The sequence below is a fragment of the Chlorocebus sabaeus genome, chromosome 12 (genome assembly GCF_047675955.1).
Source record: "Chlorocebus sabaeus isolate Y175 chromosome 12, mChlSab1.0.hap1, whole genome shotgun sequence".
NCBI lineage: Eukaryota > Metazoa > Chordata > Mammalia > Primates > Cercopithecidae > Chlorocebus > Chlorocebus sabaeus.
Window position 1 is genome coordinate 98,550,404 of NC_132915.1, and position 15,937 is coordinate 98,566,340.

The 15,937-nt window shown below is 38.8% G+C and overlaps 1 protein-coding gene across 5 annotated transcripts in view; it reads right to left on the reverse strand.

The window, feature by feature from the left end:
* Positions 1 to 15,937, reverse strand: part of STRBP (spermatid perinuclear RNA binding protein) — a 155,727-nt gene that overhangs the window by 78,706 nt on the left and 61,084 nt on the right. Inside the window, exon 1 of one of the 5 annotated variants that reach the window (XM_073021906.1) lies at positions 410 to 431. The exons of the other annotated variants lie outside the window; for them this stretch is intronic. The gene's annotated coding sequence lies outside the window, so the exon portion shown is untranslated. Of the gene's footprint in view, positions 1 to 409; positions 432 to 15,937 lie in introns of those variants that run through there. 5 annotated transcript variants of the gene reach the window in all.

The window sequence follows — 15,937 nt, forward strand, 5'->3', positions numbered from 1 at the left end:
CATGCTCCACCTATCTGACCTTCCCACCTTCCCCACCCCCAAGCCCTTGGTAACCACTAATTTTTACCACAGTCTATAATTCTGCCTTTTCAAGAATGTCATATAGTTGGAATTATATATCATACGTAGTCTTCTTTTGAGACTAGCTTCTTTCACTTAGCAATATGCATTTAAGGTTTCTCCATCTTTTCATAGATAGCTCATTTCTTTTTATTGCTGAATAATACTCTGTTGTATGGATATACCACAATTTATCCATTCACCTACTGAAGGACATCTTGACTGATTCCAAATTTTGGCACTTATGAATAAATTCCCAAAAACATTCATGTGCAGGTTTCTGTGTAGACATAAGTTTTCCAAGTTTTTGGGTAAATCTCAAAACTAGGTCAGACGCGGTGGCTCATACCTGTTAATCCCAGCACTCTGGGAGGCCGAGGTGGGCGGACCACAAGGTCAGGAGATCGAGGCCAGCCTGGCTAACATGGTGAAACTCCGTCTCTACTAAAAAATACAAAAAATTAGCCAGGCATGGTGGCGGGCACCTGTAGTCCCAGCTACTTGGGAGGCTGAGGCAGGAGAATGGCGTGAACCCAGGAGGTAAAGCTTGCAGTGAGCTGAGATTGCACCAATGCAGTCCAGCCTGGGCGACAGAGCGTGACTCTATCTCAAAAACAAAAATAAAAATCTGAAAACTAACAAACAACTATGCTATCTATATTCAAACTATGAAACTTAAATATTTAGGGATTTTTTTTTTCCCTAAAATACAATGGAGAGAATATAAAAATACCTTCTTTAAAAATCCCAAGTAATGTTTTGCAAACAGTTTGTTATGGAATCCAGTAAATTTACTCTCAAAACAGTAACTGAATAGGAAACCTTCAATTTTGCTAATACTAATACAAGCCACCTCTCTAAAACAAGCTGTGTAAAAATAAACAGGTTTTATTTCATTATGAAAGAACCACCACACATCTATTATATTAAATATGGGCAAGAAAAAATTAGAAGACACCTTACTGGCTCTCCAAGAAGATCGCTTTAAGATACATTATGTGAGATTTACAAGTAAATACATACTTACTAATTGCCTATTAATTTGTATGTATATGCTTAGTAGTATGGCGAATACAAAGATGAATCAACTCAGAAGACACTAACGGGCCAGGCGCGGTGGCTCACACCTGTAATCCCAGCACTTTGGGAGGCCGAGGTGGGTGGATCACTTGAGGTCAAGAGTTCAAGGCCAGCCTGGTCAATACGGTGAAACCTTGTCTCTAGTAAAAATACAAAAATTAACCAAATGTGGTGGCACATACCTGTAATCCCAGCCACTCGGGAGACTGAGGCAGGAGAATCACTTGAACCCAGGAGGCAGAGGTTGCAGTGAGCCAAGATCATGCCACTGCACTCTACCCTGGGCAACAGAGTGAGACTCCATCTCAAAAAAAAAAAAAAAAAAAAAAGCAAATACATAATAAATCCAATACTCTCCCCAAATCCCTTCAAATAAATTCAACTTTCTCTACATGGTGGCATTATTTCTATGCACTACTAATGTGAAAAGAACACTGAGTTTCCATATTTTCTTCTGGAAGTTTCCTTATTTTATTTTTTTTTAAAGGCACATGCAAGAAAGTTAAACCTATCAATTACTAATCAACAGCTAATATAAAATCCTCACCCAGTTCCAAACTCCAGCTATTCCTCCTTACCCAAAAACACCTAAAATGGGGGAAAAGCTCTATTCTACCATATCACTTGAAGGCTTGCAATAATGGGCAGAGGCCAAAAGGTCTTTTCTCAACTAACGGTATGTACAAAGATGATGTGATGGCTATAATCCAAACCTAAAATAAACTGAATGAGCCAGCTAAGTCGAACCAGAATGAGATTCCTGAATATTGACTGTCAGTGAGCAAAATGGAAAAGCTCTTATTGAATAACCAATCAAAGGAGTGGAAAACAGAAAAACACATCTCTTCACTAAAATAAACAGTTATTAGCCCTTCTCAATCACTGGCACCTTATGTGACAAAACAACATTCAGCCAGACAGATGACTCACTTGATGAAAGAACCAAAAATTCAATGTATTTCAACAAGTATTTACTGAACACCTGTAACACCCCAGGTACTGTCCTAGGCACTTTGGCTACCAACAGTGAACAAAACAGACAAAAATCTTTGCCCTTGGGGTTTAAGCCCAGAAGAGGGAAATAATCAAAAAATAAGAAAATTAAGCAGTATGTCAGAAGGTGTGAAATGCTTGGAAAAGCAAGGAAGTTGAGAAGGCAACGGAGTAAGCACACACAGATAATACATGGAGGGGGAGTGCAATTTTAAACAGATAATTAAGGGTTCACTGCAAAGGCAGCACCTAAGCAAAGACTTGATGGGGTGAACAGTTAGCCACGCAGATTATCTATGAATTGAGGACTTCTGGAGGGGAAAGAGTTAAAGCAGTGGTCCCAAGGAAGTGTGCCTGCATTAAGTGGAAGAATAATAATGAGTCCAAAGTGCCTGCAGTGGGGTGGGTTGGAAGACGAGGGCAGAGACATCAGAAAGGTGGGGGTGATGGGACCAGACCATATATGGCAGAGACTGGCAAACTTTTTCTTTAAAGTGCCTGATAGTAAACACATCAGGCTTTTGATGCCATAAGGTCTCTACTACTCAACTCTGCCTTTGTGGTGCAAATGTAGCCATACACAATATGTGAACAAATGGGTGTGGCTGTATTCCAATAAAACTTAACTATGGGCACTGACATTTGAATTACATGTAATTTTCACATCAAAAAAGATCAATTTTTGATATTTTTTAACCGCTTAAAAGTATAAAAACCATTCTTAGTTCACCGGTTATACAAAAACAGGCAATGGGCCAAATTTGGTCATGGGTCAGTTTGTCAAGTCCTAATTTAGGGTCCTTCTGGTCACTTTGAAGACTGTAGCTTTTACTCTGAGATGGGGAGCCCTTAAAGGGTTTTCAGCACAGAATGACAACATCTAAGTCATATCTTTAAAAGATCACTATGGTTACTATGTTGAAAACACTGTATAAGAGTGGAAGGAAGGAGGCCACTTAAGGAGGTTTAGTGATCTGGATATATTTTGAAGGTAAAAGCCACAGCATTTCCAATAGATTGGATGTGGGACATGAAGGAACTGGAGGCATCAGGATTGACTTCAAGGTTACTGGCCTGAGCAATTGAGTTAAGGAAGGCACCAGGGAGAGGCGGTTTTGGGAATAGGTCAGAAATTCAGCTTTGGACATGCTGACATTGAATTTGAGGTATTTTATTAGACATCTAAGAATTTCCTGGATGGACCTAGTGTTCAGCAGAGAGGTCTGGATTAGGATATAAATTTGGTAGTTTTCAGTAGTTTAGTATGTGAAGGCACAAAATGGCCAAGGGAGTGGGTATACCAATGAATACAAAAAAAGCAAAAGGAGAAGCACAACTATACTCAGAGGAGGAGTAACCTGAGAGATGGGAGGAAAATGAGACTGCTGTTTGGAAAGTCAACTAAAGAAAAATTACAAAGCAGGCAAGATGTCTAAATTAAAACACAAACAAAGGGCTGGGTGGAGTGACACAGGCCTATAGTCCCTATAGTCCCAGCTACTCAGAAGGCTGAGGTGAGAGGATCATTCGAGCTCAGGGGAGGATCATTTGAGCTCAGAAGTTCAAGCCCAGCCTAGCCAACATACAGAGACCCCCGACTCAATTTTTAAAAAGGGAAGGGGGGATACTGCATAGGAACAGGAATCTTGTTTTATCCTTGTTTTACTACTACAGATATGTAATAATTCAAGGATACTTACATATTTGGAAGTCTTGTATACTACCGTGTAAAGTTGTTTTACTATGTTTTACCATTTACGGGGATTTATCCTCTCCTACACTATACTATTACCACTTCAGCCCATCATTGAGGAAAATTTTACCTTGAGAATATCAGACGCCTCTTCAAAACCTTTGATAACCACCTAAGAAACTGGCACTAAACTCAAATATTCAGTGGCATCCAAGGTCCTAACGTAATTCTTGTCATTTCTCTCACCACCATAGCTCCAGTCAACATGGGAATAATGACTCTACTCCAGAACACCTTGCAGTGTGCTACTGCTAAGCTTGAAGTTAAACGACTCCCTTACCTGGACTGCAGCCACTACACCATCCTGATTTGTCATTGTTCTATTCATCAAATGTCCATCTCAAATCTACCCCTCCATGAAGCCTTACCTAATACTTTAGTTTATATAATTTCTTCCTCCTTGGAGCCATCCAGCACTTTTTCAGCTTCCTTTATATTTCTGTTACTCAGTTTTAATGATAAGATTTACTATTATCTCCACAGCACCTAGTACATCACCCTGCACTCAGCAGAGGCTCAACAGAATTTGAATTCAACCCTAAATTTATCCTTCCTTAGAGTGCCATAACCACAGAATCTAAGGAGGTTCCATCCAAAAAGTCACCATCTCTTCCCATTATTTCCATGGCAGTCATCACCACAGTGACTAACGGGGAATTTCTGACTCATCCTCCATAAGCAACAGATTTCATTACTTACTTGACTTATCCATGTTGGATTAATCCCCCAAACCCTCTTCCATTCCTTCAGGACTTTAGTACTGTACTTAGCTCAGTGACACACACTCAGCTTTACTTCTGGCATAAATATTAGAATTTTAATAACTGCAGATATGACCCTTCTAAAATTCTGGCTTCTCCAGTCCTTGTATTCCTTTCCTCCAATGTTCTCATCTTCTTTCCTATTGTAGACAAACATGCCCCACCAGGACCTATAATCGCTAATGCTACCACTTTTCACAGTCCCTCATCCTTTTCATGCCCTCATTTCTGTCCTTATCCAACCGAAATTACGTGATCCATCATTTATCATTCACACCAGCAATTGGTCCTGGCAAAATTCTAACCCTGTTAAATTCAACCCTCTTGGCCATACCACACCATTAATCAAGTACCATTAAATATAACTAAGAAAAAAAAAGTATCACATAATCATGCTAATTAGTCTTTTTCATAACCGTTAGCCTCAAAAGGCCCAATAATCAATAGTTCTAAAGGGATCTGAAAATGTGAAGTCAAGTTTTTTTGGCTGTAAGAATGACCAGGTAGGTAACCCTGCCATCTGGTACCCTGGAATGTGAAATATCCTGCAATGTTCAAGATCTGTCCCACCTAAAATGCAAGTAGGAGTCTCAATGAAAAAGTTAAATGTTCATTCACTTCCTCACTCTCCTAATGATTTTCTCACACTTCTCTTGTCTCTTCAAACATCTATACTACTACCTCCTCACATTCAACAGGTCACCCTGCTTCCTACTTCATGCAAATTGCCAACCTTGCTGCATCATTAACCATATATTCTTCCTTCCTGTTGTTATAGATGAGCAGTCCCCATTCCTATCTAATGCAAATACCTCAACTCAGACTCTACTAGATCCCACCTCCTTTTGCCTACTTGGGATGTCACTCAGTAATCATCTCCTCTTCTCTCTCTCCTCTCCTGTATCATCAATTTTCCCCATTCTACTGGATCACTTCTATCAGCATTACCACATGTTGTAATAGCACCCATCTAAAAAAATAAAAAGGGAAAAAACATTAAAAACCTTCCTTGACCTCTTGCTTTGCTACAGCTACTAGCCCAATTCTCTGCTCTCATTTTAGAGCATAACTGAGTTTACACTTTGGGTTTTTATTTCCTCTCCTTCCATTCTCTCTGAAATCCACCCCAATCAGCCTCTCATCCCAATGCACCATTAAAACTGCTCTTGTCAAGGTCCCCTAGGATTTCCATGGTATTTAATACTGTGAACAATTCTCAGTCCTCCTCTTAGTTGACTTCTCAGCAACAGGTGACACAGTTGACTGTTCCCTACACTTTACTTCCCTTGGCTTCCATCCAAGACACCACTCTCTTAGTTCTCCTCCTACTTTATAAATTACTCCCTTGTATCTTTTTCTTATCTCCACAACCTCTAAATGCTGAAGTGCCTCAAGACTCATCTCTTCTCTATCTTACCTTCAACATCCCCTTGGCAATGTCATCTAGGTTTGAGACTTTAAATACCATCTATATACTAAAGATCTCCCAAATTCATATGGACTTGAGTTCCAAATTCCCATTCAAATAAATAATCAACACATCCACTTGGATGTTTAATAAGCATCTTAAACCTAATGTGTCAAAACAAAACAAAACAAAAACCACACAACTTTGCTCCTCCTAGTCTTCCCTCCCTCAAGAGAAGGCAACTACTTCATCCGTTCAATTGTTCATGCCAAAAACTTGAAAGTCACTCCTGACTCCTTTCTTCCTCCCACATCTCACATTTGATCCATCATCAAATCCTGTTACCTATACCTTACAACACTATCTAAAATCTGACCACTGGGAAGTCCTAGCTAGAATAATCAGACAAGAGAAAGAAATAAGGGGCATTCAAACTGGAAAGGAAGACACCAAATCCTTAATTGCAGATAATATGATCTCGTATTTGCAAAAATCTGAAAACTGCACCAAAAAACTATTAGAACTGATAAACAGATTCAGTAAAGTTGCAGGACACAAAATCAACATACAAAAATCAGTAGCATTTCTATATGCCAACAGCAAACACTCTGAAAGAAATCAAGAAAATAATCCCATTTATAATGGCTTTGAATAAAACTAAATACCTAGGACTAAACTTAACCAAAGAAGTGAAAGATCTCTACAATGAATACTATAAAGTGCTGATGGAAGAAATTGAAGAGGACACAAAAAAATTGAAGAGATATTCTATGTTCATGGATTGGAAGCATCAATATTGTTAAAATGTCCATATCACCCAAAGCAATCTACTACAGGTTCAATGCAATCTCTATTAAAATACTTATGACACTCTTCACAGAAATAGAAAAAAATAAAATCCTAAAATTTATACAGTACCACAAAAGACCCAGACGAGCCAAAGCTATCATGAGTAAAAAGAACAAAACTGGAGGAATCATATTATCTGACTTCAAATTATACAACAGAGCTGTTGTAACCAAAACAGCATGGTGCTGGCATAAAAACAGACACAAAGACCAATGGAACATATAGAGAACCCAGAAGTAAATCCATACATCTACAGTGGATTCATTTGTGACAAAGGTGCAAAGAACATACACTATGGAAAAGACAGGGTCCTCAATAAATGGTGCTGGGAAAACTGGATATCCATATGCAAAAGAATGAAATTAGACCCCATCTCTCATCATATACAAAAATCAAATCAAAGTGGATTAAATAATTAAATCTAAGGCCTGAAACTATGAAACTACTAAAAGAAAACGTTGGGAAACTATCCAGGACATTGGACTGGGCAATGCTGTATTGAGTAATGCCCCACAGCAAAGGCAACCAAGGCAAAAATGGACAAATGGGACCACGTCAAGTTGAAAACCTTCTGCAAAACAAAGTAAACAATCAACAAAGTAAAGAGACAACCCAAAGAATGGAAGAAAATGAAAATATTTGCAAGCTATCCATCTGACAAGGGATTAATAACCAAAATATATAGGGAGCTCAAACAACTCAATAGGAAAAAAAATCTAATAACCCAATTAAAAAATGGGCAAAAAATCTGAATAGGTATTTCTCAAAAGAAGGCATACTAATGGCAAACAGGTGTATGAAACGGTACTCAACACCACTGATCATCAGAGAAGTGCAAAGCAAAATATAATAGGATATAATCTTATCCCAGTTAAAATGGCTTTTACCCACAAAGCAGGCAATAACAAATGCTGGCAAGGGTATATAGAAAAGGAAACCCTTGTATACTGTTGGTAGCAATGTAAGTTAGAAAAACCAGTTTGGAGAACAGTTTGAAGGTTCCTCAAAAAACTAAACATGGAACTACCATATGATTCAGCAATCTCACAGCTAGGTGTATACCCAAAAGACAATGAATCAGTACATCAAAAAGGTAACTGCACTCCCGTGTTTACTCCAGCACTATTAACAATAGCCAAGATTTGGAAGCAACCTAAATGTCCACTAAGAGACGAATGAATAAAGTAAATGTGGTACATATACATAATGGAGTACTATTCTGCCACAAAAAAGAATGAGATCCTGTTATCTGTGACAGCATGGATGGAACTGGAAGTCATTATGTTAAATGAAGTAAGCCAGGCACAGAAAAACAAACTTTGAACATTCTTACTCATTTGTGGAAGCTAACAATTAAACAAACGCAAAGAAATAGAGAGCAGAATGGTAGTTATCAGAGGCCAAGAGGGTGGGGAAGAAGTGGAGATAGTTAACGGGTATAAAAAACAAAGTTAAATAGAATGAACAGTCTAGTATTTGATAACACAACAGGGTGATTACAGTCAGTAATTTTTTTTATTTCAATTCCTTTTGGGGTACAAGTGGCTTTTGTTACATGGATGAACTATATAATGGTAAATTCTGAAATTTTAGTGCACTCATCACCCAAGTGGTGTACACTGTACCTAATGTGTAGTTTTTTTTTAAATCCCAGGCTCGCCTCCCGCCGTCCCTCTTCTGGGTCTCTGAAGTTCATTATTTCACTCTGTATGCCTTTGGGTACGCATAGCTCAGTTTTCACTTACTCATAGCTTGGCTTTCCACTCCTGTGATACTTCACTTAGAATAATGGCCTCTAGCTCCACACAAGTTGCTGTGAAACACACTTTTTTTTTAGATGGAGTCTCGCTCTGTCCCCCAGGCTGGAATGCAGCGGCGCAATCTCAGCTCACTGCAACCACCTTCAGGATCAAGCGATTCTCCTGCCTCAGCTTCCCGAGCAGCTAAGATTATAGGCACCTGCCACCACGTTCAGCTAATTTTTGTATTTTTAGTAGAGACAGGGTTTTACCCTGTTGGCCAGGCTTGTCTCAACTCCTGACCTCAAGCTACCTGTTTGCATAGGCCTCTCAAAGTGCTGGGATTAGGCCCTTTTGTCTTTTTAATAATGACCATTCTTTCAGGAGTAGGGTGGTATCTCATTGTGGTTTTAATCTGCATCTCCCTGATGATTAGTGATGTTGAGTATTTTTTTCATATGTATCCTGGCCATTTGTATATTTTCTTTTCAGAAACGTCTATTCATGTCTTTTGCCTACTTCTTATTTTTCATTTTTTTAAGACAGAGTCTCACTCCATCACCCAGGCTGAAGTGCAATGGCACGATCTCAACTCACTGCAATCTCCACTTCCTAGGTTCAAGCAAATCTCCCACCTCAGCCTCCTGAGTAGCTAAACAGGCACCTGCCATCATGCCAGGCTAATATTTTTTGTATTTTTGTAGAGATACATTTTCACCACATTGGCCAGGCTGGTCTTGAACTCCTGACATCAGGTAATTCGCCCACCTCAGCCTTCCAAAGTTCTGGGACTACAAGTATGAGCCACGGCACTCAGCCTTTGGCCTGCTTTTTAATGGGAATTTTTTTTTATTTGAGTTCCTGGATAGGTAGATTCTGGATACTAGTCCTTGGTTGGATGTGTAGTTTGCAAATATTTTCTCCTATTGTGTAGGTTGTCTGTTTATTCTTATTTCTTTTGCTGTGCAGAAGCTTTTTAGTTTAATAAGGTCTTGTTTATTTATTTTCGTTTTTGATGCATTTGCTTTTGGGGTCTTCGCCATAAATTCTCTGCCTAGGCCAATGTCTAAAAGAATTTTTCCAACATTATCTTCTAGAATTTTTATGGTCTCAGATCTTATATTTAAGTCCATCTTGATTTTTGTATATAGTGAGTGACACAGTTTCATTCATCTACTACGTGTGGCTTGACAGTTTTCCCAGGACCATTTATTAAATAGTGTCCATTCCCCAATTTATGTTTATGTATGCCTCATCAAGGATCAGCTGGCTGTACATATTTGGCTTATTTCTGGGCTCCCTATTCTGTTTCATTTGTCTATGTGCCTACTTTTATTTTTGAGACCGAGTCTTGCTCTGTTGCCAGGCTGGAGTGCAGTGGCACAATCTGGGCTCACTGCAACCTCTGCCTCCTGGGTTCAAGCGATTCTCTCATCTCAGCCTCCCGAGTAGCTGGGACTACAGGCACATGCCACCACATCCGGCTAATTTTCAGTAGAGATGGGGTTTCATCATGTTGGCCAGGATGGTCTCGATCTTTTGACCTGTGATCTGCCTGCCTCGGCCTCCCAAAGTGCTGGAATTACAGGCGCAAGCCACCGCGCCTAGCCTATGTGCCTACTTTTATACCAGCACCATATACTATTTTAGTAACTGTATCCTTGTAGTACAGTTTGAAGTCTGGTAATGTGATACCTCCAGATTTGTTATTTTTGCTTAGAATGGCTTTGACTACACAGGTTCTTTTATGGTTCCACATGAATTTTAGGATTGTTTTTTCTAATTCTGTGAAAAATCAAGTTGGTATTTTAATGGGAATTGCACTGAATCTGTAGATTGCTTTGGGCAGTATAGTCATTTTCACAATATTGATTCTTCCAATCCATGAGCATGGGATGTGTTTCCATTTGTATCATCTACAGTTTTTTTCAGCAGTGCTTTGTACTTCTCCTTGTAGAGATCTTTCACCTCCTTGGTTAGGTATATTCCTAGGTATTTTATTTTATTTGCAGATGTTATAAAAGGGACTGAGTTCTTGATTTGATTCTAACCTTGATCGCTGTTGGTGTATAGCAGTGCTATCGATCTGTGTACACCGATTTTGTAACCTGAGACTTTAGTGAATTTGTTTATCTAACAGTCTTTATGACTTTCTAGCCATACAATCATATCATCTGCAAACAGCAATAATCTGACTCTCTCTTTTCCAGTTTGGATACCTTTTATTTCATTCTCTTGCCTAATTGATCGGGCTAGTACTTCCAGAACTATGTTTAATAGGAGTGGTGAAAGTGGGCATCCTTGTCTTGTTCCTGTTCTTGGGGGAATGCTTTCAACTTTTCCCCATTCTATATGATGTTGGCTGTGCATATGTCATAAATGGCTTTTATTATTTTAAGGTAGGTCCCTTCTATGCCTACTCTCAATAGTTTGTTGACAGTTTTTAATCATAAAGTGTGCTGGATTTTGTCGAATGCTTTTTCTGCATCTATTGAGATGATCATAAGGTTTTTAATTCTGTTTATGTGTTGTATCACATTTACTGACTTGCATATGTTAAACTACTCCTACTAGATGAGTTTCTTGAAGACAGCAGGTATTTTGATTCTGTACCCATTCTGCCATGAAACCCACTTGATCAATTATCTTTTTGATGTGTTGTTGGATTCAGTTAGATAATATTTTTTTGAGGATTTTTGCATCTATGTACATCACAATAATCTGCAGTTTTCTTCTTTTGTTGTATCCTTTCCTAGTTTTCTAATTAGGGTGATACTGGTTTCATAGAATGATCTAGGGAGGATTCCTTCTCTCAATCTTTTGGAATAGTGTCAGTAGAATTGTTACCAAGTTTTTGAATGTCTGGAAGAATTCAGCTGTGAATCCATCTGGTCCTGGGCTTTTTTTTTTTTTTTTTTTTTTTTTTTGGTTGGCAATTTTTAAATTACTGATTCAGTTTCACTGCTTGTTATTGGTCTGTTCAAGGTTTTATTTCTTCCTGATTTAATCTAGCAAGGTTGTATGTTTCCAGGAATTTGTCCATTTCCTCTGGCTTTTCTAGTTTGTGCACATAAAGGTGTTCATAGTAGTCTGGAATGATCTTTTGTATTTCTGTGATGTCGACTGCAATGTCACCAGTTTCATTTCTAATTGAGCTTATTTGGGTCTTCTCTCTTCTTGATTAATCTAGCTCATGGTCTACCAATTTTATTTTTTCAAAGCGACAGCATGTTTCACTGATCTTTTGTATTTTTGTGTGTGTGCTTGAATTTCATTTAGTTCTGCTCTGATCTTTGTTACTTCTTTCCTCCTAGCTTTTAGTTTGTTCTTGTTTCTCCAGTTCCTTGAGGTGTGACATTAGGTTGTCAATTTGTGCTCTTTCAGACTTTTTGATGTAGGCATTTAGTGCTATAAGCTTTCCCTCAGCACTGCTTTTGCTGTATCCCAAAGGTTTTGATAACTTGTCTCATTATTATCATTCAATTCAAATAATTTTTAAATTTCCATCTTGGTTTCATTGTTAACCCAGATATCATTCAGGAGCAGAATATTTAATTTCCATGTATTTGTATGGTTTTGAGAGTTCCTTTTTGACTAGTACTTCCAGAACAGTACTTCTTTGACTAGTACAAACCAGAGTTGATTTCTAGTTTTATGCCACTGTGGTCTGCATGGATACTGGATATAATTTCGATTTTTAAAAATTTATTGAGATTTGCTCTGTGGCCTAGCATATGATCTATCTTGGACAATGTTCCATGTGCTGATAAAAATGTATATTCTGCAGATCTTTGGTAGAATGTTCTCTAAATATCAGTCCATTTGTTCTAGCATGTCATTTGAGTTCATTGTTTCTCAGTTGACTTTTAGTCGCAAAGATCTGACTAGTGCTGTCAGTGGTGTACTGAAATCTACCACTACTATTGTTTCGCTGTCTATCATTTCTTAGGTCTAGTAGTAATTGTTTTACAAATCCAGGAGCTCCAGTGTTAGGTGCGTGTAACTTTAAAATTGTAAAATCTTGTTGAATTGATTATCATTATATACTGACTATATTTGTCTTTACTGTTGCTGCTTTGAAGTTTGTTTTGTCTAATGATAGCTACTCCTGTTTGCTTTTGGTTTCCATTTATGTGGAAGACCTTTTTCCACTTTTCTGAGTTTATAGGACTCCTTCTGTGTTCGGTGAATTTCTTGAAGACAGCAGATATTTGGATTCCGTATCCATTCTGCCATTCTGCATCTGTTAGATGGAGCGTTTAGGCCACTGACATTCAATGCTAATACTGAGATGTGAAGTATCATTCTCTTCATCATGTTGTTACCTAGTTTGTTTGTTTGTTTCATTGTGTAATTGTTTTACAGATCCTGTGGGTTTTAAGCTTTCTATTTTGGTGCATATCAGGCTTTTGTTTCAAGGTTTAGAACTCCTTTTAGCATTTCTTGTAGTGCTGGTTTGGTAGGGACAAATTCCCCTGGCATTTGTTTAAAATGACTTTATTCCTACTTCATTTACAAAACTTAGTTTTGTAGGATAAAAAATTCTTGGCTGACAGTTGTTCTGTTTAAGGAGGTTGAAGACAGGACCCCAATCTCTTTTGGCTTGTAAGGTTTCTGCTGAGAAGTCTGCTGTTACTTTGAAAGGTTTTCCTTTGTAGATCTGATGGTTTTGTCTTACTGGCTTGAGAATTCTTTCCTGCCTCAGTTAACAAAAATTTACTGTACATTTAAAAATAAATAAAAGAGTATAATTGGAATGTCTGTTACATAAAGAAATGAAAAATACTTAAAGTGATAGATGCCCCATTTACCCTAATGTGATTATTATCCATTGTATGCCTATCAGAACATCACATCTACTCCATAAATAAATACACCTACTATATACCCTTAAACACTGAAAATTACAATTTAAAAATCTAAAAAATAAAAATAAAATCCGACGACTTTTAACCACATCCACTATAACCAACCTCGTCGGAGCAATGACCATCTCTCACTTGGATTATACATTGCCTTCCAACTAGTCATCTTACTTCCCCACCTGAAAATAAACCCTTCCCCAGAGTTTATTCTCAGCAAAAGCATCCAGAGTATTCCTGCTAATCTATATTAGCATCCAGGCACAGTGACTCACACCTGTAATCCTAACACTTTGGGGGGCTAAGATGGGAGGACTGCTTGAGGCCAGCAGTTCAAGACAGCCTGGGCAATATAACAAGACCCTCTCTCTCTCTACAAAAAATTTAGCCAGGCACGGTGGCATGTGCCTTTAGTCCTAGCTACTTGGGAGGCTGAGGCAGGAGGATCACTTGAGCCTGGGAGTTTGAGGCTGCCGTGAGCTATGATCACTCCATTGCATGCCAGCCTGGGCAACACAGCAAGATCCCATCCCTAAAAAAGAAAAAAAAATAATCTAAATTAGGTAACGGCATTCCTCTGTTCAAAACCTTCTAATAGTTTCCTGTCTCTGAGTAAATACTTCATAATAATTAAGGCTATAAGGCCCTAATAATCTGATTCCCATTAACTTCTTGGCCTCAACCTCTAGCACTATTCCTCACTCACTGTGCTCTATTCACACTAGTATCCTTGCTGAGGCTCCCACCTCAGAGCCTTTCCACTTGCTAGTCTGCCCCCAATATCCACATCACCCCTTCGCTCACTTCTTCAGGTGTCTGCTCAAATGGCATCTTATCAGACTATCTCTGACCACCATATGTAAAATAGCGACCTTGGCCAGGCGCAGAGGCTCACACCTGTAATCCCAGCACTTTGGGAGGCAAAGGCAGGTGCATCACCTGATGTCAAAAGTTCGTGACCAGCCTGACCAATATGGTGAAGCCCCATCTCTACTAAAACTAGAAAAATTATCCAGGTATGGTGACAGGCGCCTGTAGTCTCAGCTATTCGGGAGTCTGAGGCAGGAGAACTGCTTGAACCTGTGAGGAGGAGGTTGCAGTGAGCCAAGATCGTGCTACTGCACTCCAGCCTGGGCAACAGAGCAAGACTCTGTCTCAAAAAAAAAAAAAAAAAAGCAACCTCTCTCACAGCAGCCCCTCCCGAAGCACATCTGTTTTATTTTTCTGCATAGGATTTACCACTGGCAGATGGTGCCTTTGTTTACTCTGTATTGCACACCTAGAACAATGTCTGGCATAAAGGAGAAACACAAACGAATTTCTCAAATATTTTCTCATACAGGATCACATTCAATGCTCACATGATCCTGAAAAGTAGTAAAGAATAAATTTGTTTTATAATCTTTTAAAATGGGAAAGCACAAATATACAAAGATGTTAAATGATTTGTCTATGATCACACAGCAAAGTACTTGCAGAACTAACCCTAGAATTGGGGTCCCCATCATCTTTTCCAATTCACATCACTGTCTCCACAAACAAATCAAAGAGCAGGTAGATATTTGATTTCACACAGTGATCTTTAAAAAGCTCAAGTTGGCATCTATTCCTTTAAACCACGATCAAACATGAAACAGCACCAGAACAGTACATGACTCTGTAGCTATTTATTTTTTTCTAACTAAAAGGGAGTAATAGAGGTCATCAGACTATTTTTAGAATTTACAGATTTTGTGACAATCTGACCAAAAGGAAAAATGGGTAATGTGCCAAGAAACAGTTAAGAATTCAAATATTTGGCCGGGCACGGTAGCTCACACGCCTGTAATCCCAGCACTTTGGGAGGCCGAGGCGGGCGGATCACCTGAGGTCCAGAGTTCAAGACCAGTCTGGCCAACATGGCGAAACCCCGTCTCTACTAAAAATACACAAAAATTAGCGGGGCACAGTGGCAGGCGCCTGTAATTCCAGCTACTCAGGAGGCTGAGGCAGAAGAATTGTTTGAACCTGGGAGGTGGAGGTTGCAGAGAGCCGAGATCCCACCACTGCACTCTAGCTGGGCAACAAGAGCAAAACTCTGTCTCAAAAACAAAAAGAATTCAAATATTCTCTGTACTCCTCTGTCTGCTGAAGCACACTTAACACTGAAGGGTAAACCAATACCTTGGTAAACAAGCTTAAAACAGTGTCTTTGATTCTCAAAAGACCTTCTGTTGCCGTTCTGTACCACAAAGCATGGCAAAACAAAACGAAACAAAACAAAACCCGTAATCTGGAGACAGAATGGACACAATTATTTCTCTTAATGAGGCAAGTTTGCAAAAGGAACTTAGAACCTGCAATCCAGTCATAAGCAAGCAGTAATGTTAACAAATTACCAATTTTGAAACAAGTAGAAGTCATTTTATTTTCAGCTTGGCAAAATAAATAGG